The sequence below is a fragment of the Rhinolophus hipposideros genome (genome assembly GCF_964194185.1).
Source record: "Rhinolophus hipposideros genome assembly, chromosome: 7".
Lineage (NCBI taxonomy): Eukaryota > Metazoa > Chordata > Mammalia > Chiroptera > Rhinolophidae > Rhinolophus > Rhinolophus hipposideros.
In genome coordinates, this window is record NC_138053.1 from 95,747,832 (window position 1) to 95,769,180 (window position 21,349).

A 21,349-nucleotide genomic window follows, 5' to 3' on the forward strand; every position below is an offset into this window, starting at 1 on the left:
TCTGCAGTTCTATATACATTTCCATGTATAGTTAAAAAGGAAAAGAACAATCCTTAAAGCTAAGAAGAAAATACAGTACAGATTTTTATTAAAAATATATGCACTGACCAGTACCTATCATAAGTACTAATTAACATATTCAACAAGCAAATAAAGTCAGAAAGAACCAGATTATGTGAAGTAATTGAACTTTGGTAAAGTGAGTGGGGTGGAGGGAAACCCAAGGAAGAAATGGAGAAGTGGACACAGTGGAATAAAGAGCTTTTCCAACTCTTTCTCCCTCTGTCTCTCTCTGCGTCTCTGTCTCTCTGTCTCTCTCTGAGATCCGAGATTATCCTTTAAGCATGGGAAGAAGTATATTAGGTTTAAGTGGAAAATTGTACTTGGGAGGACAAATGAAATATGTGTACACAATGGATAAGGGCAGAGCAGGAACAATAAGGCAAAACAAATTTCCCAGATACAAAATATAGCAAGTCAAAATTAGTTTTACGTAATTTTTCAAACCTCCTTTGATATAAATAGAAAATTAGAGCTCAGAAGCAACAGCGGAAATCCAAGTTTACGTATGATTTTTAATTACTAAATGCATTTAGAAGCACTGTTACTTATTTCATTAGGAGAAGAATACATAAGGAAGTTGGAAGTGGCTGTCTTGCTTCCTCTGACTTTCCTTTCACTCTAATCACCCAATGACTGTTTCTTTAAAATAAAAATTAAACAATATAAAGCAAAAGAAAGTTTCTCGATGAAAGGAATGAATTCATTGTGAGTAAGTGCAGCCTTTCCCTTAAAAGTAACCCTTTAGAGTCACTGTCGCTTCTCCTCAGGTCCCAGGAGGCATGACACTGGAACTCCATGTGCACAAGCAAGCCCGTCATGGTCCAGCCCTGATGGCCTCACCTGGCTCCCCTGAAGACGTTAGACATCAGCCTATTACGGGTTAGCGACAGCATTGGGACGACAAACCTCGCTCCAGGCTGGAGAGAGCTGTTTTGACCTGAAGTCAGAAGTCCTGCATCCCCTCACACAGGCTCACAACCTCGTTTCCTCATCTGAAACTTGGGATAATAGTAAGATCTGCTTTTCATCCGTGCCTGGAGTCAAGTGAGACAATACACGTAGGAAAAAGAGGGCGATGCTCTATTGGGGTTCTCCAGAGAAACAGATCCAATAGGGTATACTTAGAGCAATGGAAGGGGAGATTGAAGAAATGGGGTCACGGAGCCAGGGAGGCCGGGAAGTCCCACCATCGGCTATTTGCAAGCTGGAGAACTAGGAAAGCAGGTGGTGCTTCACCCAAGTTCAGAGGCCTGAGAACTAGTGAAAGACTTCGTGTAAGTCCCGCCAGAGCCCAGAGGCCTGACAATCAAGGGCCCCATGTGTAAGGCCTGGTCGGAGCGTGAAGGCTGAAGAAGGAAGAGCACCGATGTCTGAGGGCAGGAGAAGATGGATGTCCAGCTGGACAGGGAGGTGAATCATCCGCCTTTCTGTTCTAGACAGGGTCTGAGCACACGAGATGGTGCCCACCCACACTGCTGAGGACCATCTCTTCACCCAATCTACTGAGCCAATCACTCACTAGTCTCTTCCGGAAACACTCTCACAAACACACCCAGAAAGAACCAGCCATCTGGGCATCCTTTCCCCTGTCAAGTTGACGCATGCAATTAACCGTCACAGAGGCAAGCCCTTACACAAATATATTGCTCATCTGAAAATGGCAGCCATCTTCTGTCGTGCGATACAACCTGTAGGGGCATCAGTGCAGCCCACCTCAGCACTGCCGTCCTGTCTGTGTGCAACAGCGGGCAGCTTTCTTAATGCGTCCTAACTTTAAACAAGAAAGATTCTCCAAGAAGGGAATGATCCCTCCCACCCTCTGGTTTCAACCCCACCCCACCCCCACCCCGCCTGCCAGCAGCATTTACTGTTCCCTAATTATCCAAAAATCAACTTTATGCGTTCTGGCTCTGGGAGAAAACCTGAAGAACAATAAGAAGAAACTGATACTTTTAAACAAGAGCAGGGCTAACGATGCACTACGGCATCGTTAAATATATTTTTTCTAAACATTAAACACTTTGCAGGTAATTAGTCGCTGTGAAAATGTGAAAAATGTCAACACACGCCACATGATACTAAAAAGAGACTGCATACACACATAAAAATCATGATTTCTGCTCCGCGGCACTAATTTAAGGAAATATGAGAATGCATGCATAATTACCTACCTAGAAATTCCTTTCCCTTCAAGTCCCTAAACCATAATAATATGATTTATTTTTCATTTTTCTTGCTGCCTAAACACCTTTAAAAATTTAATCTCTGTGGGTTTTTCAGAAGATGGATTGCTTGGGCAGTGGATTTGGACCAGGAAAATGAGCCCTTCACTTTTCCTGGCTATATTTCATTTCCACCTGGATTGCCACTGACACTTGCCCCTTTCAATAACCATTGAAAATTAATTACTGAGTCCCCAAAATCACAGGTCTGAGTTTCCAGTCTGGGCCTATAGTAATTCGTTAAAGGGATGCCAGTGTCCCTTGAACATCAACCATACCCAGGGGAAAGTGATTTCTTTTTCATCCTCCTCCCACATCACCCTTCAAATGTTGCCTTCAGGAATCAATCCAAACTCTAGCTCAGAGCTGCGTGCCAAAATGCCAAAACTGACAATCCTGCTCGGCTCCATAGTCAATGGTTTGGGAATTAAAAGGAAATAATGCAATATAAAAACAAACTTGGGAGGGAGTTCAAGTTTGGGTCTAAATCTCTAGTTAGCATTCAATTTCCTTCTTTCAGATCCTCATAGCACATGTTTTTGAACATCACTGTGCTCTGACCTGAGCCCTTTGTTGTTTCTGATTTTTTTTCCAACCACAGCTTATCACGGTGTGCCGCGCTGGTGGGAATTAGGGGAGTGTGGGGTACCTGAAATAGTGTTTTCCACGGAGAGGAGCTCATCGTGGGCCTGATGAAGCCAAGTGTTGGAAGAGCAGTGGGTCAGATGGGGAGATGGAGCTGTCCCAACTGGGAGAGATACCTGCCTCACAAGGAGAGTGGAACTTTGGATCCATCTTCACGAGCCCATGCTGACCTTACCCAAGGTTTGTACTCACCATCCTCTGTCGTGTATGTGGAAACGGACACAGTGGGGATGTCAAATGAAGAAGCTGTCCACCAGCCATCAACCAACAGATATTTTGCCATAATTAGGTGAATCGTTGACAGGAAAACTGGTGCCTTATTTGTTCTTTGTTCGATGGTTCTTGGAAAGTACAGTCTTGGCAACCATGAATGTTAAAACAAAATGACTCCAAATGTAACACATGCTTGTACCACAGTCATGACGGAGCCCCAAAGAGGACACCTGACAGCTGTGCTGAGCAAGAAGTCAAAGCTAGAAACACAGATGCTGGCTGGTCCCCGAGTCCCCCAGCTTTGAAGCCTACAAATACAGTTCATCTTTCTGCATCAAAGAGAGAATGCAGCCCCCCCTCCACCCCCAAGAACTGGCCATTTGGTCAAAGCTTTAGTGTGAAGAGGCTGGTGGTGAAGGTATTATCACGTAGAAGGAGTTAGGGCTTTTCATTTAATGTTCCATTTTCAAACCCATTTGACACATTTATGTTCCTGTCTCTGTTTTCTCCAGAGTCAGATGCTTATTGGAATTTGGGGTTCAATGTGGAATCAGATGTCAGCACCTATGAACAGAATGGGAAGGTGGCAGGACTGGGCAGAGGGAAGAGCTGAACTGCCTGGCAGATCAACAAAACCTTTGTCACCCTACAGAGGAACTCTGAAACGAACGGGACTCATCAGGCCAAAACAGTGGGGCCATGACACAGCTGCCCTGTTCAGTTTCCAGTGCAGCTCAGAAGGGTGAACATACACAAGGTCACAGCATCTGAGCCAGATCCTGTGGCATCTGACTCCAGGTCCCTCACTACCCACACACCTTGAAGCGGGGCAGCGAGTCCTTCTCTGAAGGGGGATGTAGGAAGTTGTATTAGTCAGGGTTATAGATCATTAATCTGGACACACACACACACACACACCCCACTCAGGAGCCCATTGCCAACATGTATTGGTCAGGATATATATCTCCCACTGGTTCTGTTTCTCTGGAGAAGACACAGATGATACAGACACAGATATAGATAGAGCAGATATACCTGTATAACTATATCTCTTTATTTTATCCATATATTTATATATGCACAAGCACATATAGGCTGGGAAGTTCCAAATCTGGACTTTGGCCTGGCAGACTAGAGGCCCAGGAGAACCCATGGTGCAGATGAAGTCTGGAGATGCCACTCTCTTTGTGTCTATTCCGGCTTTCCACTGATTGGGTGAGGCCACTCACGTTACAAAGGGCATTCTGCTTTACGGCAAATTCACCAAATTATAATCTCATCCAGACACCATCCAAGTTGACACATAGAATTAACCATCACAATGGCATAGCTCTATGTTGAGCTCATTCTCCCCAGACTCTCCTTCTAAACGCCCACATCTCATCCTCCTCTTACCCTCTGGCCTCACAGAGTGCACAGTTATGCTCACTCAATTCTTTTCGCATACAGAAAAACACCACTCTTCTTCAAATGTGGGGTAGATGGTGATTGGCTCCTATGGGGCCATACTTGAATATTCCCTTTGGGGTCTCATGCCCACACTCCAGCTGGCTTATTGAAACAATGTTTGGAAACACACGCACTACCCTGACAGTTCTGATAAATATAATACTTCCCATTGTCATGCAATTCATGTGGGATAAAAAAGAAAGGCTGGGAGCAAAACAAAGAATTTCCCTTGATGAGTGGAGCAAAAGCCCAACTCAGACATCCCAGTCAATAAGCATGTGAAAAGACACTCAGCTAACTGATTTTTGGAAAAATACAATTTAAAACCACAATGAAGGGTGGCCAGATGGCTCAGTTGGTGAGAGCACGAGCTCTCAACAACAAGGTTGCTGGTTCAATTCCTGCATGGATGGCGGGCTGCACCTCCTTCAACTAAAGAATGTAAACAGCAACTGGACTTGGAGCTGAGCTGCGCCCTCCACAACTAGATTGAAGGACAACGACTTGGAGCTGATGGGCCCTGGAGAAACACTCTGTTCCGCAATATTCCCCAATTTTTAAAAAAGAAATACCACTCTATACCCCACTGAATAGCTACAATTAGGACTGGCCACTCCAAGTGTTGGTGGGTGTGAGGACAGCTGGGACTCTCATGCACGGCTGCTGGGAATGCACAATGACACAGACAGTTTGGAATAACAGTTTGGAAGCTTTTTACAAAGTTAAACATGTTCTTTCCATAGGATTAGGGGACCCAAACATCCCACTCCTCCATGTTTACCCAGGGGAAATGAAAATAGGTAGCCACAATGAGACCTGTATGTGCATATTCATGTCTTTACTAGAGTCAAAACCCAGACACAACTCTAATGTCCACCAAATAGTAAGTACATTAGAAACACTGCCATATATTCATACAATGCCATAGTACTCAGAAATAAAAAAGAACACCTGCTACAGACACACATAAAAACATGGATGAAGCTCACCATCGCTATGTTAATACTTGGAGAATATTCCACAAAATGACTTGCGTTTACTAACAATACTCCAGACTGAAAATTGATGAACACATTGTAATATGTCAAGTCAATAAGTTACTACTGAACAATTGGAAAAAAAAATTCTGATATGCAAAATAGCATGGATAAATCTCATAGAAAAAAGCTGAGTAAAAATGGCAGACACAAAAATGTCCACATTATAGGGTTTTTGCCACATAGAGCTCATCTAAATGAAAATAAACAAAGAAAGAAAGAATGGCAGTTGCCTCTGGGTCAAGGTCAAGACTGACTGGGAAGAAACAGATGGGGAATTTCTGAGAAGGCAGGATGTTTTCTATCAGGGTAGGAATGTGCATTACGTGTCTGCATCCACTTATCAAACTGCCGTTCAGACGTGTGCATTTCAATGTATAAAGTTTTCACCACAAAAAAAAGTAGTATAAAAAATAATAATCAAATTGCGAGAGTTGGAAGATGAAAAAAGAAATACTGCTGCTGTTTAAGGATGAAAGCTCAGTGAGACCTGTAGTAGCATGTGTGAAGCCATTGAAACTACGTATATGGTACTTGAGAATCTTCTCGTGTACTCACCTTCCATATTACCTACAATGGAGTGAACCCAACACATTCCCACTTTTCTGCCTCTGTCTCTGCTCATTTGCCCCAAATGCCTGTTGAAATCCACCTCAACATCAAGGCCTGTCTCAAATATCACCTCTCCCAGAAGACTTAGGGGCTTCTCATCCCTGTGAGTTCTGAAACAAGTATTGTTACCCCTTCTGCAGCATGTCTTACTTTGCCTTTGGAGAAGCTATTTGGACCCATCATGTTTCCCCCTCCTTCGCTCTGAGTCTGCACATTCTCTGGAATCAGCAACAAATCTGTCTGCTCTCTGCATCCCTCACAGTGCCTAACCGGGCCTCACACTGCTGATAACTGACACAAACATTTCCTGAATGAACCAAATACATGGATTACTCAGGTCTGCTCTTTTGCCTTGACTATTTATTCATCACGAAACACTTCTGTCGGCGTGATGATCTTTGCAGGTCACTTTGCATCTGCTTTATCTGTTCATTCCCGTCCCTGAGTCTAGAGACCGATTCCTGCTCAAACACGTGATTCTCCTCCAGGTGTCTCTTGTTTGTTATGTCCCCTCTCTCTATCACCTCTCAGACCTGCTTGCCTGCTGAAATTCATCAACAGATTAATATTCTGATCAGGGACTCGTCCTTGGAAAGAGACTGCCAGCTGGGTGTACAAATCACAAATAAATGAATTTCCCACATTACATCTAAGAGCAGAATGTGGCTCTGGATGGTTGCCCAAAGGAAGATACCAGTACCTCTCATTTGCCACCTCACAAAATTCCATGATTACTCCCTTGGATCTCAAGAAACACAAAGTGTGCATTTCAACACTTGGGTATTTCTGTCCGCCCAAAAACAGTTACAAATAGTCTGTCTTATAAAAGACAGGAGCACAGATTCCAAATGATGATGTATGTGAGTCAGGATTGTGACATTTTTCACAAACTTGTATCTGTGACTTAATAAGAGTCTAGGATGCACATGCTCGTGTTCTCTTTGATCCCATCCTTGAAGGTGGGATCCCACCTCAGGGAGGTCAACGTTAGGTCACTTCCACATCTCACTGCACGTCACACTGCACAGGCCCAGGAAAGCTTCAGCCAGTGCTGCAGTGTCTCCTCTCAAGACACAGCTCACAGAAACACAGACACAAGCCAGCCAGCCACAAGCACCATCAAGACTTGGGCCAATTATTTTACCAAAATGCCAAACGTGTGAGCTTCAGTGTGTCCATGACACAGACAAGGCACGTTGACACAACAGCTAACAAAATGGCCAAGACCTACTATTCCTAAATTCAGGGGGGAAATCACTTAATTACATACGTAATGGGATTAAGAATTTAAGATGATGGGGGAATGTAAATTGGAACTCACAAACCAATCTTTTTGTTTCATCTTGCTAGAAATGAAATAAGTCTGCTTTTCACTGACAAAAACTGAGATTTAATGTTGTTTTGAATTAAAACATTATCAGTAAAATTCATCAGTTTCTCAAAGGGAAGAGGAAATTTGTCTGCTACCCTTTCAATCTCTCGGTAAATGCAGCATTTTCTCTTGGCCACCAACAGGACAAAGATGAATGATAATCTCTCTTCAGAGAAACACTTCACCAGGGCAATGTTTTACAACCAGAAGTCTGTGGTCTTTGATTTCAGTTTGCAAAGACTCAAACTGGGGGCCGAGTTGTGAAACTTGCAGTTTGTGACATACGTGCCAGACCCCATTTCTGTGCCCTGTGGAGGTTCCATGCTCTTAACTCTTAGAGACTGAATACACAGCAGACAACATCCAGACCATATGTCAAGATAGAACCCTGAGCCTTGATCTGCAGTAACTAGCCCACGAAATCAACCCATTATCTCTGTAACCAGCCCAGGAAATCAACCCATTACCTCTGTAACCAACATAGGAAACCAATCCTTTATCTCCATAACCTGCCCAGGAAACCAGCCTGCTCTTTCTAAGTCAGACATGTGGGGAGTCAGACCATCTCTAGTGACAATGCAGGAAGCTAAGCAATAACCACTGTAACAATCAGCCCCAAAGGGACAGGACTTGATTAATAACTGACAGCTTCCCTGACTTTTGTCCCCACTTCCATCTTAGGACCAATCAGAGGAAGCCAAATGTGCTCCCCTAACCAACCACATGGGATACCCCCTTCTAGTTAGCCCTCTCCATCCTCCCCAAGCCAACAGCCTCTGGTCAGTGCCCCCCCCCGAGCCTGCCGTGTCCCCCACTATAGGACATTTCTGCCAAATAGTAATGGTGCCCAACTCCCTGGCTACAGCAGGCTCTGAACAGCCAGTCTTTGCTGCACTCATGCGTCTTTATTTTAACAGCTCAATCTTTGGCTGCCCAGAGCTCCCTGATTCATTCAGGAGAATAGACTTAACTTGTCATTTTGTAACCTATGAACACCCCTTCCCCCATGTCTGGCCTATTCAAGCCTGCCTGTGCTCATGTCCAACCTCTCGGGAGTTGAACGAGAACCAAATATACTGTCTCATTTATGACAAATAGGAGATAACTGTCTCCTTAGATAAATTACGAAGACCACAGCCAAGAACCAAAAAATCAAAGAGCTGGCCACGGACTGACCCCAGAGCAGATGTGCTGATGGAGGGTGTGAGAGAAGAGGCACCCTCAGGTCAGCCCCTTCACCCACACTTGTCACTTTCTGCACACTTGACCTAAACAGAGCCTACATCTATAGAAGGTGCATTGTTGACTCCTCCACGTATCAACTGTTTTTCACATTTTTTACTTTGTCTCACCACTGAAGAAGCACAGTGCTCTAAAGATTTAATTAAATTCATCCAAGTAATACAGTTACTAAAAAAACACATGAGAAAATAATCAACTCAAAATTTAAGGACTAAAACAGTTTTGCTTATAAATATAGAAAACATTAAAATATGGATCACATTAGTGGCAGTGGAGTAAAAGGGAAACGCACTTTTATTTGTTATAAAAACTTGAACGTCATTGGGCATATTCCAGGGGCTTAAATTCTTTTTCACATTTTTGGAGCCAGTAATTTTGTTCTGAAAGTAAATCTTTCGGAGAATCTATTTTTGAAAAATTTAGGAGATTTACACAAAGATGTTGATAGAAGGGCAATTTGTAACAAGGCTGTGAAAATGCATGTGCTAAGTGAAAACTATTTTACAGAGGCATTTATGTACCACACAGAGACCCATTCTTTGGCCGATGACAATCCTAGCCACACTGGATTGCGTTTAGCTCATTGACTCCTCACGATAACCCAACACGATAGGTATTATACCATCCCTATTTTATGCACTCAGGTAAGTGAGATAACTCATTCAACTTAGGCACTAACATATGTTCACTAATATTGCCTACATTCACATATATTGATTTATTTTAGACTGTTATTTAAAATAAAATTTAATACTAATAAATTAAAATCTCTTAAAACTACTTCACTTAATTGTAGTTGCAATGCATTCAGACTGGTTTAACTAGCAACAATTCCATAGTTATTTAATTTCATAATCAACACTACTTTTCTTCCTAACAAGATTTCTTGAGGACTCATACATAAAAGAAATCCCCCAAGTAAGTATTCACCCCTACGTTATCTTAGTGAACGAGCAGTCCTATTATTTGGTGTCTGCTCTGATATTTATTTCCATTTACCAAACAACCATTTTGTATATTTTAGATCAGGTTAGGTCCTTTTGTTTTGACTAAGATACAAATTCCTCTTTCTTTTCATTTTTTTTATACCTTATGTGGATCTCATTTAACTTAGTGATTTATAAAATAATTGACACAAAGCAAAGCGAAAGTCTGCAAAATGTTGATATATTATATATATATATATATATATATATATATATATATATATATGTGTGTGTGTATATATACATACACATATATGTATATATATGCTTTTCATTAGCAGTCACAAAAATAAATTCAAAGAGTTAAATGCTGCGACCTTTAAAAGTGGTTTTGTAATTACTGCAAAGGAGCATGACATAATCAAATGATGATGCTGGTGAACAGTGAGCCCTGGAGGTGTCATGGCCCCCATGTTTCTGCAAAATGTGGAAAGAAGGATATTAGGAAGCTTGAAAAGTCATGTTCAGGGCTGGGAACAAACAAACAATGATGAGCTCCGCGTGTCTCTGATGGCAACAGGTGACAAATTGCTATTGTGCTTGAATTGTAGATTGAAAAAAATGAGAATAAACGATGACTCCAACCTCACTGCCTGAGTGAGCCACAGATGCCATCGGGGACCAGCCAGGATTTAACCAACCCAGTCCCTGTGCTGGGGGCAGATGGTGCTGCAGCGGAATTAGGGGCAGCAGCGTCACCACGTTCAGTAGGTCTGGCCCAGCAGCTTTCTCACTCCCAGTTGGGAATTGTGTGTAGTGCAGCCTTAGACTCTCTCAGATTTTGTGCAAAAGTAGGCTTGGTGCTTAGAAAACTAATGATACTGCTGATTTGATACTATCTGGTCAATGTCAAACACTATTTGCTTTTTAAAAAGGACAGCTTTAATTATAGACATAAGACTATTCGTCAAACCACAACTTATTTCTTTTCAGTGTTTTCAAAATTGATTTTTTTTTTTTTTTACTATTGGTCTCTAGGAAACTAAATATCACATTCTCAAGTTTCAGTATACGATATGTTATGGGATACCCCAAATAAATATCAAGGGATATTTAAAAACAACACTCAGTTTAAATAAATACACACACACACACACACACACACACACACAAACTCACACCTATTTCTATAATCATAAAAAAGTCACTTTAATTACTCTGGGCCTCATGTTACTCTTTTCTAATGGAAAGAATGGAACAAGATAATATCTAAGTCCTTATTTGAAGTTTTTCAGATCTGGCTCTGTGAAAGAAAGAAAAAGTGAAAGGGCAGGGAGGGGTCAAGAAAGGAAAAAAGAAAGAAGAACAAAAAAGGAAGGAAGGAAGGAAGGAGGATATTAGTTTAATACCTGGTAGTTACAGAATATCTCTAATTATTAAGTTTTAATTAGCTCAGTGAAAGAGATAGTGGCACCACAACCTTCCTAATATTTTCAGAGCTCTTAATTGAAAGCATTTGAATAAAATGAGGTGAAAAATGCTGTCTCTCTCTCACTTGTAATATTCCTCAAGGAAACTTTATGGTTAGATTAGAAGACCCCGGAACAGATGTTAATATTAAATAGTGAGAACATTCGTTGAAAGATTGCTTCACTGTGATCTACTTGTCATAGCACCATTGTAAGGTTTTAAAAAAAGGAACTATATAATAATTTTAAAGCAAAACTCCTAATAATGATAGAATCTCTTAAGCCTTACACAGTTTGACTTCTCCTCAAATTCTCGTTCCAATTAAACATGCTGCTAGTTGGAACTAAATAAAACAGGACATGCTTTAGCCTTTAACATATTTTAAATGCAGACATCCCCGATTTACCAGTTACCACTGGTACTTTCATAAGATTGAACACGTCATACATCTGACAGAAAGAGACGTAAGTCTGAAGCTGCTATGCAAGACTCCAGGGCAATTAACAACAAGAAGCAGAGACGAGACAGCAAAGTGCACAGAAGATTTCTCTCTTTGGGGACCTGCAGGGGAATTCAAAAGAGCAATGATTTATGATTCTCCTTTAATCTGCTAGCCTACAGAAATTGTTCCTTATTTATTTATTTATTATTTTTGACCCTGCTGATATCCATTCTTCCTTTGTTTGGTAATAACACCTAAATTATTTCTGTGATGCGTATTCACTGCTTTTGCCATCCTAACCTTAATCTTGACTTTGGTAATGACATCTCGGTTTTCCGATGAGGAACAAGCGCTCCTTAGAATGAACGACTACTCCCACTCTTCATGGGACAGAGGAGGTTCCCAAGATGCCAGACTTTAAAACTAGGTAATTACCAGTCAAATTGGGAAGAACTGGTAACCTCATCCCTCAGATCATGCACAGTGAGAATATTTATCAAACTGCCCTCCCCAACTCCACCCCAACCCCACTGCAGGAGGTAGCATGTGACCCAAGCCAGGCCAATCAGAATCTCTCATTCCTGGAAACTGAATCTTGATTGGGAGATAGAATCAATAATAAACAAAGATATTTGAAACTCTGCACCCTGAAGGGATTGTCTATTGGTTCTCACTTCCCAGGACCCCTACAGTCTCTGGGTCTTGTTCTAAGGACTGATCATTTAGCCACCCCGACTCACTTTCACTATTTTCCTCTTTGCTTGAATTCACCAGAGTGGGAGTATGTCACTTGTCACCAGACAACTCTAACTGGTCCAGAGGATAGCTGTGGGACTGACGGAGGCAAGGTTAAGTGGAGATAGCAAAAGTTACTTTTCATCCCATACTTATCCTAAGGACAGAACGGGAAAACCTGCTAAGGGACAGCACAGCACTTTATGGTATCGTTTTCTGCTGTGACTTGGGACACACACCAAGTGCCTATGGTGGCTGAACTTTAAAGGACTTGGTAGCAAAATGTTACCATGGAGGAAGTAAATCAGTAAAGGAGGAAAATACAGCTCTGCTGTGAGAGGACCTTTCCCCTAGGACCAGCCATCCAGGATTCTGGGGTGATGACCATTGAGACCACAATATTTCATGTTGGAAAATCCCAACTCCCCACTCTTAAATGAAAATTGGTGCCAACAGAGGTATAGGGACAGGACATATGTAACCCAGCTACATTTCCAGCTCTAGCTATCTTCTCTTCCCCTTTCCAGGGTGACCAAGGTCAGACACCAAGGTTGGTGACGGTTTGCTCATAAACCTTTCCTAGTGGGGGATGGTCATTTCCTCTCAGTCCCCTGAAGCTTCTGGAGAGATCTTTGGTGTGGTTTCAATGACAAGGCTCCGACAGGAATCAGTTAGCAGACAATGTAAATCAACTATAAAACAATACAAGATAACTCACTGATAAACTCTGTGGATGAGAGCAAAGTCAGAGGATTTTAGAACCATCAAGAGTCAGTGTAGGTGAGACCATCTGCAAGGCCACACGCATCAGGCAAAGTCATGAAGTTCATTAGTATCAGCGTCTAAAAGATGCATGGATGCATTTCAAGTTCATGGATTGTGGACGCACTCTGGACTGAGTGGAAATGGGAAGCATCCCTCATCCATGTTGTAGGAATGCTTCGGCTAGTGGGCCTTGTGTTATTGTGGCTGCTATTTTCTTTAGGTACAAAAATGGCTCTGTTTGTTTGCAGACAGAATGGGAGAAAAGTCTGTCCAAGTCTCTGGAGACGGTCGCTCTTTCACTCCTTACACCTTGCTCTTCCAGAAAACACAATCAAATCACAACCATCATCTTATAAAATATGAATAATAGCTAAGGACTACCCACTACGCTGTGCACACAGAGTTGCCAACAGGAAATTTAGGGCCGATTCCCAATCTGGTAAGTCCAGGAAAGGGGCCATGATGGTACCTTACAAAACTCCCAGATTAGGCAGAGGACCTGAATTCCCTCTTAGCTCTGCCACTGGATGAGGCAGAGTGTTCCTTCTTTCTCTTAGGGCTTCATATGCTCCCCTATAAAATAAGAATTGCAATACCTGGTGAATATAGACACAGTACAAGTAAACACTCGTACAATCATCCAAATAAATGGTTGTATTTCTATGCAAATGTAGAAACTGATGCTCAGAGAAATTAAAGGACGTGCAGGAGGCCCTGGGGCTGGGACCAGGCCGCCTGGGCCCTGCGCTACCTGAGCCACAGTCAGGGCTGCCCCCTCCCGCTGCTGTGACCATAATGGAAGAGCAGAGAGGGGGCTGCTCTGCAGGGCCGAGGCCCTGAGTCCGCGCGCCCACTGCCATTGGACAGTTCAGTCAACGGGGCCACCTACATGTTAGGAGGCTGCAGCCTGATCAAACCCCATGTGACTCTAAAGTATGTGCAGCTCTATGCTGAGAGCTGCTCTGTGCTGAGTGAGGGAGGAAAATCGAAAGTATCTGCAGTGAAGGGCAGATTTTAACCCCATCTGAACGTCTGCGGCTGGCTCCTTTTTACTCCTGCAGCTTTGATCTGTATTCCAGAGCTTTACTTGCTTTCAAATGGCTACAGTAAATTTATTGAAATGTTTGAGCTAGAAATGTCTTTGAAGAAGAACATTTACGTGTAAAAAAAGGAGACTTAGTTACATACTATGGAAGCTCAGTAAGCTATTGCAAGAGTTCTAAAGATCAAAATTCTCACCATGCAGCAGAGCAGAAATTGTTCTCTTGGGCTGACCCCCCGATGCTTCCTGTCCTGGGGGTGACGCTACAGGAGTGACTAGGGCTGGGCCTTTGATGATCTGCCTGGGTAGACAAGTGACCCAGGCGCAAACCAGGCTCTGGTCACAGTGACTGAGAATAGGGGAGGCCATCTGTGGATTTACCCCAGAGCCTGTTCCACAGAAGAAAGGTAGAGCACTATGTCTGTCCATCAGGGATCATACGTGTTCCCCAGACCCAGGCGGCTTGCACGGGTCAGCACCAGAAGAACGCTGCACAAGGAGACCCCTCAGGACGAGGATGGACCAAAGACCAAGAGGAGAGACGGTGGCTTGGTGGTGGCATCCACTTTGCTAAGGGACTGTACCACAGACTTTACCTGCATTATATCATTTAGTCATATTTAACTGTCACGATCCTACTGTTTAGGTGCTACAGGCAGAACCCTATGCCGCCTCCAACGTTCCCACTCCATCGTGCACATGGCATTATCCTCTCCTTTTGACTGAGTGCAGAACAGGCAAGGACGATGAGAAATCACGTCCATTGAATGGCGAAGGTGAAGACATTTTGCACATGGAATTATGGCCCTGAAGCAGGTGACTTGGAGTTAATCGAAAGGGAGATGCCTCTGGGTCGGCCTGGCCTGATGGGTTGAACACTTCAAACGCTGGTCTGGAAGTCAGAGGCAAGAATCAGCAGTGGATTCTATCTACCCTGGTCGCCTTAAAGAAGGAAAGTCCCATTTTATGAAAGTGCCACGTGGCAGGGCAGGGGCTGGGAGCAGCCTGTAGGAGACAGGGCCTCGGTGCTACAACCGCAAGGCGCTGAATTCTGCCATCAGCCACACGAGCCTGGAAGAGGCCCCTGGGAGTCAGGTGCGATGCCAACCCTGACTGATACCGTGACTGTGTTCTGGAGAACAGTGGAACCAGCCTGGCTCCTGCATGACCCATGGAAATGGTTAGATAAGAAGGGTGTTGTGTTAAGTTGCTAAGTGTTTGGCAGTTTGCTACACAATAAAAGAAAATCAACACAGTTGGAATTATCAGCTCCATTTTGTAAATGACAAAATTGATGCTCAGAGTTTAAGTAAGTTTCCCAAAGTTAAATAGCTCTGAAAAAAAAGAAAGATTTAGAACAAAAACAGTAAGACAGATCAAAGCAATACGGCAAGAAAACATTTCAAAAAAATGCAATACAGTGTTTTCTGTAATGAATTCGAAAATCTCCAGGAAATAAATTTTATAAGAATATATTTGCTGTCTATTATCTATCTATCTATCTATCTATCTATCTATCTATCTATCTATCATCTATCTATCTATCCATCTGTCATCTCTTGATCTCCATATATGCATGTCCCTTTGTACACATATATACTCAATTGTGTCAAAATCTAGAAGGCTACTATTTAGTAGCCATGGAAGGAATTAAAAATATTATCAAAGATCTTTTGGTTTGGGTTTCTACAAAGCTTTTAAGAAACAAATAATTATTAATTTAATTAAATTACTCCTCTGTTGGGAGGATGAATAAAAATTTATAAAATAATTTTATGAAGCTAGCAGGTACAATCTGATCTCTAAACCTGAAAGAGAAGTTCCAAAAGGTAAAGTAACAGATCATTACCAATTATGCACGAAGTTTTCAAATTTGAAAATAACATATTAGCAGATCCAATTTAAGAGTAAAATAAATGAATTAAGACACGATAATTAAGTCAAAATTGTGTTTGTATATTAAGAAGTCCAGCTCAGCTTTTGATGTTTGGCTGCTGACAACTGAGATTTGCCTTCCCTCTAATCCACACCTAGGCAAGCTGGTAAGACAGTCTGGGTGCTCCTTCTTTTGTGCCAGCCAGTGGGATGTTCAAATCATGCAAACCCCTGCCCATGATAAGGAAACTTCTCCCTGATCCCATACTTTAACCATAGTAAAAGCCCCAGGACGGTCCCTTTTCCTTGGCCTCTCAAGTCATTTCAGCTTATTTGGTAAGCCTGCCCTTTTGTCTTCATAAAAGCCTCAATTATTTAAGCAACACACTTTCTCATACCCTCGCGTGTATGTGTATATGTGTGTATTTGTGTGTGTACACGTGTATGTATGTGTATATGTATATGTGTGTATGTGTATATGTATGTGTATATGTGTGTGAATGTGTATGTATGTATGTGTATACGTATGTGTGTGTGTGTGTGTGTAATATGTGTGTGTGTGTGTGTGTGTGTGAGATCATCAATCTCGACATCCAAACCAAATTGTGGGTGTGGGTCATCCTGGCTGTGTTAAGTGATTGGGGCAATCTGTAAGACAGATATTTCAATATTGGGAACTCTACTGACATAATTCATTTAAGTAATAGTTTCTTTCCAATCATTCCTTATGGGGACATTTGTACAAAAAAAGCATTAACATCAAATTTATGGGCAGATGTTATTACTGTTTTACTACAACAACATTTGCTTATACTTTTATGAAATCACTCACAGCCTCCAAAGAATTGAAGTTCTCCAAAGGATCAAAAGAGTTTAATGATTCTTATTTCTCAAGGCCAAACTCAACCTCACTATGCCTCCAGAACTTCTGGCAATTGAATTTTCCCAATAGTATACAGTACATTTGGCATGTCTTCCTTAATTCTGAACATCATAAAGAGGATGAAAAACTACCCCAATTCCATTTCCCACAGATAAACTCAATATTTTTCTAGGCATAATCACACTTACATTTGTTTAAGTAAGATTATGTTGGACATGCTTGTTTCTCCATCTAACACTATGTCCTGTTGATACCAATCAACATAAAAGTGTACCTCTATTTAATAGTTTCAGTGTTTTGATATCCATTCCCAGTATTAAACTGATTAAATGATATGCAGACTGTGTCTGTACATAAATGAATCCCCTTAGGATATACATTCTTTGTTGAAACAAATCGTGTTACAGGCATAGGCTAGAAAGCAAAGACTTAGTAGCTACTGACGAATCACATCAGGCTGATAGATGATATATTTTGGAACACATAAGGCAAAGCAGGAACACAGAATGAAAACCCATGTATTAGGCAGTGGACTGCTGCTATACATACATTATGCATTTTAATGAGAGTGGGCAACGTATGCCAGACATAAAAGTTGTACCATACTATAAAATAGAAGTGTTATGGGCTGTCATCAGAGCACCTGTGGGGGATTCTGGCAGATTCGGGTTTTAAACTTCATTCTGGAGAAGCAGGAGTTCAAGTCATTTTCCCCAGATGTTGAAAAAGAATGAGTAAGACACACATTAACAATGGAGACACAGTCCACAACACATTTCACGCGAACGAGACACTTGGTAGATGGTGGGTGAAGCCAACACTGACTGCTGTCCGAGATCTGTATCTAACAATACCGTAGAGACGGAAGGGAAGAGATGCCAGCTATAAAGGATTTTTCATAGAAGTTCAATCTGATGTCCATGACCATGAATAGCCTCAGTACTGACCATAATATTGTAAGTAATAAAGGGCATGCAATAACGGTATTTTCAAATGTAGTAAGAACTGAAAACACTACTTAGAAACAATTATTGTGACCCCATTTAGTTTTACCCTTATTGACAGAGAATTTAGCAAGCTTCTCAGTACATCGTTTTTAATTAAGATTTTATTTTTTAGAGCAGTTAAGTTTCACAGAAAAATGGGGGGGAGTACAGTGCTTTCCCATGTACCCCACCCTCACACATGCATAGATTCCCCCATTAGAAATATTCCTCACCAGAGTGTACATTTATTACAACTGATGAACCTACATAGACACATTCTAATCAATCATATTCCACTGTTTCCATTAGAGTTCACTCTTGGGGTTTTGACAAATATCTAATGACATGTATATGTCATAATTGTATTACACAGAGTATTTTCACTGCCTTAAAAATCCTCCATGCTGTACTTACTTATCCCTCTCTCTCTCTCCCAACCCCGGAAACTACTGACTTTTGTCTGTCTCCATAATTTCACCTCTTCCAGAATGTCACATAGTTGGAATCATACAATAAGTAGCCTTTTCCAATTGGCTTCTTTCACTTAGTCATATATTTTTAAAGTTTCTCCATGTCTTTTCATGGCTTGATAGCTCATTTCTTCTTAGTGCTGAATAGTATCCCATTGTCTGGATGGACCACAGGTTAGTTATCCATCACCTACTGAAGGGCATATTGGTTGCTTCTAAGTTTAGGCAATTATGAATAAAGCTACTATAAATAGCCAAGTATAGGTGTTTTCAGCTCCTTTGGGTAAATACCAAGAAGGATGACTGCTGGATCATATGATAATAATGTTTAGTTTTGTAAGAACCTATGAGCTGTTTTCCAAAATACTTGTACCATTTTGTGCTCCAATCAACAATGAAATGATGACATATGATGTGGAGCATCTTTTCAGAGGCTTATCTGCTCTCTGTATATATACTTTGGTGAGGTGTCTGTAAAGGTCTTGGGCCCATTTTTTTAAATTGAGTTGTTTATTTTGGATAGTTCTTTCCCAGATATGTCTCTTACAAATGTTTGTTCCCAGTCTGTGGCTTGTCTTCTTATTGTGTTTCTTAGAGCAGTAAGTTTTTAATTTTAATGAACTCCAGCTTATCAATTATTTCTTTCATGACTCATGCTTTTGTTGTTACATCTAAAAAGTCATTGCCATACCCAAGGTCATCTAGGTTGTCACCTATGTCAACTTCTTGGTGTTTTATAGTTTTTCATTTTACATTTAAATCTGTGATCCATTTTGAGTTAATTTTTGTCATGGGTGTAAGGGCTGGGTCTGGAGTCTTTCCTTTTTTTTTTTTTGCATGTGGATGTTCGTTCTTCCAGCACCATTTGTTGAAAAAAAGACTATCTTTGGTGCCCTGTATTGCTTTGCTACTTTGTCAAAGATCAGTTAACTACATTTATGTGGGACTGTCTATTTTGCTCCCTTGAGTTATTTGTCTATTCTTTCATCAGTTCCACGGTGTCTTGATTATTATTACAGCTTTATAGTAAGTCTTGAAGTTGGGTATTGTCAATGCTCCCACTTTGTTTTCCTTCAACATTGGGTTGTCTGTTCTGGGTCTTTTGTCTCTCCCGTTATACCTCAGAATCTGTTTGTTGATATCCACAAGCAATTTGCTGAGATTTTGTTTGGGATTGGATTGGGTCTAGAGATTATTTGGGAAGAACTGACATCTTGACAATGCTCAGTCTTCCTATCCATGAACATAGAACATCTCTCCATTTATTTCTGTGATTTTGTTCATCAGAGTTATGTAGTTTTCCTCATAAAGATCTCATATATATTTTGTTAGATTTTTACGAAAGCATTTCAATTGGGGGAGATTATAACAACATAATTCAAACATTTTGACATACCAGTTAGAAACTGCAAGTCTCCTAATTTGCTACATGTGGTCATTTAGAGAATGACCACAGTGAACTTGATGGATTTTCTATGAATTTGGTATATATTCCAGTACGCATTATAGCCCTTTTAAACCACAGCCTTTATGAATGCAATTCTGATATTTTATAAAGCAAAGTTCTTTCTACAGTAGATATTGCTGGTGCATTAGTTTATGATGTAAATAGAAGTTGTTTCTTCTACTCAATGTAGAAGTATTTTCCTAAATTTTTTGTTACAGCTTTTTGAGGTATAATTTAGATATTAAAAATGCCTCCATATATTTAATGCATACAATTTGAAGAGTTTGGGCATATGCATATGCCTATGATGCATTTATTACTTTGATATGGGGATGGTTTTGTGGGTGGATGTGTCTGTCCAATCTCATCACACTGTACACATGAGCCAGTTTTCTGACTAGTTGTTGATCCAGCACGTTTTCTAATCCAGAACCTTTCTAAACTTGCCATTTTAACAGCTCGACCCTATCTGCATGGACTGTTTCCATTCTCAGCCTGCTTATTTACCTGTTCAATGGCTTCAGAGCCTCAGGGCAGTGGCTGTGTTCAGCCAATATGACTCCTGTCCCTTTGTCTGGCAAAAGCATTTAAAAATGTCTACTTTGATTTATTTTAATGCCCTTAGTGGTAGTCCTTTGGGACTTCTTTTACCCTTCATGGCTGCTGCCTCCTTCTTTCAAAGTACTCATGGGTCATTGGTCATCGTCTGAACAGGGGGCATGCAAGATAGACAAGCCGTACTCAGGTGTGACCCAAGTGCTCATGCTGCCTTCCTGGAAGCTGGTAATAAGAAAGTGGAAGACATTCACCTAAGGAAAACTCAGTAGAAATGTGTGGGAAAATACTGATGCAATAATGTGTGATTCATGGGTGAAGGTCTGTCAGATTATTGCAGCAATAGCTATAAAAATAAACTGCTTGATATTTGGCACCAAAGATAACAAGCATTGACTATTTAGAAAGCTTATGGAAAAATGATCGTCCTTCAACTTAAGAACATCAAAAATGTCATATTTTATTCATAGGGGGAGGTCAAGAGGAACCAGGGAATTCAGTGAAACTTCAGAGTTGATAATCATTTCGAACAGTCTCTCTGTGCATAGCAAGCTCAGATGTGGGTTTTGCTGGTCCCTCATGATGTGTGCCTGGTGCCTAAACAACCTCTGAAGGGGTTTTCATTCCTGTACTCAGCAGATACTTGCCAAGGCTCACAGGAGCTAAGCACTATTTGAAGAGCTGTGTTCCAGCAGAAATCTCCTTTTGTGTTGCCTATGTTCCATGAAAGAAGGGTGGGGAAAAGAAAATAATCAAGTAGGTAAACAGGAAAACAACAGAGCGCTCTAAAGATTGAGAGTTAACATTGTATTTTGCAGTTAACCTGATATAGCTAATTATTTTACTTATTTTTGAAAACTAACTTTTTGAAAGATATAAATACCTATTAATAAGCTGG